This window comes from Caenorhabditis briggsae (genome assembly GCF_000004555.2).
Source record: "Caenorhabditis briggsae complete genome, chrI, whole genome shotgun sequence".
Classification (NCBI taxonomy): Eukaryota; Metazoa; Nematoda; class Chromadorea; order Rhabditida; family Rhabditidae; genus Caenorhabditis; species Caenorhabditis briggsae.
In genome coordinates this window covers 11,728,034-11,729,684 of record NC_013489.2, presented here as the reverse complement: position 1 = coordinate 11,729,684, position 1,651 = coordinate 11,728,034, and the positions used below count along the sequence as shown (strand labels likewise).

The window sequence follows — 1,651 nt, the reverse complement described above, 5'->3', positions numbered from 1 at the left end:
GTCTGTGTCTAAAGTTTTTTTTTCTGAAAATTTTTTTGTTGTTTTTTTCCAGAATTTGTACCACGAGAAATCAAGAATTTATGGTACTTTTTGTTGAATTTTTGAATTTTTTTTAATTAATTAAAAAATATTTAGGATGTCCAGCCAACCGCAGCCCAGGCAGCGGATTGTGCCATTTACACCGTAAGTTTTTGAGATTTTTTGCTGAAAAAAAAGCTGAAATTCACATTTTTGGTTTGGTGGCCTAGAAAGCCGATTTTTTGGTTTTCTAGGCCACCTATTTTTTTTCGAAAATTTTGATAATTTTGGTTTTTATCGAATTTTTGTTTTTTAAAAATTCTCGACAATTTGGCTTTATAAATCTGATATTTGGATTTTCTAGGATATCAGATTCATTCAAAAATCGATTTTTTTTTTGGCCTAGAAAATCGGATTTTCGGTTTTCTAGGCCACCGAATTTTTTCTTCAAAATTCTCGATTTCGTGGCCTAGATTTTGGTTTTCTAGGCCATAGAGTTTTTTGCGAAAAATCGATTTTTACCAATATTCTAGACTTGGTGGCCTAGAAAATTGCAAATTTTGGTTTTTTTGGTCATATTTTTCGAAATCACTCGATTTTATGACCTAGAAAAACAACATTTTGGTTTTCTAGGTCAATGAATTTTTTGCGAAAAATCAATTTCTTCCAGATTAATTGCTTTTTAGGCCTAGAAATTTCAAAATTTTTGCTTTCTAGGCCACCAAATTTTTTTTCAAAAATTTTTTTCTCCAGATTTTTTGCTTTTGTGGTCTAGAAAACCGGAAATTGATTTTCTAGGCCACTAATACCGTAAAATCTGTATTGATATTGCGCCTCTATTTGAATTGCCCCTCTAATAGACTTGCACCCCTTGAGGGCACTTGAAAAATAGACTTGCAGCCTTTAATTGAATTGCCCCCGTAATACAATTGCATCTCCAGCAGAATTGCGGCTCCGCCGGGAGTACTGTGCAATTTTTAGTCTGTGACACCGTGACGAACAATTGCACAGTTGTTTTTCGAATTTCTTTTTTTTTAAACTACCTACTTAATTTCTGATTTATTTTTATTTTTCTTTGTTTTTTTAACAATATTTTCCATTTATTGAAGCGAGCAACACGAGCAATGAGTTCTGAAGAAGTCCTCGAAGACGTGGAAAACGTAGAAGACGTGGAAGACGTGGAAAACGTGGAAGACGTGGAAGACGTGGAAAACGTGGAAGACGTGGAAAACGTGGAAGACGTGGAAGACGTTGAAAAATTGGTGGAAACTCTAGAAAGAGAAAGCGTGGAGCCCACCCCTTGGATTACAAGCTTACGGTGGTGAAATGGGCAGAATCAAAAAATAACACGGAAGCAGCTAAGAAATTTGGAGTTTCAAGACAAAATGTGCAACAATGGAGAGCTCAGAAAGAAAAAAATAATAGCAACAATCGCTGAAAATGAAAAAAAGAAAAAACGGCTTGATGGCGCAGGGCGTAAAGTGAATGATAAAGATTTTGATACTAAACTTGCGGAATGGGTCCGAGAGCAAAGAGAAAAAAAGCTTCGTATTACTCGTATTGGAATCCAGAATCGCGCCAAGTCTATTTCAAATAGTGATATGAAGGTTTGAAAACAGATTACCTACTTGAG

The 1,651-nt window shown here is 35.0% G+C and overlaps 1 protein-coding gene across 1 annotated transcript in view; it reads left to right on the top strand.

The window, feature by feature from the left end:
• Positions 1-1,651, top strand: part of CBG13639 — a gene marked incomplete at both ends in the record, with an annotated part of 8,345 nt that overhangs the window by 4,653 nt on the left and 2,041 nt on the right. The window lies entirely within an intron of this gene.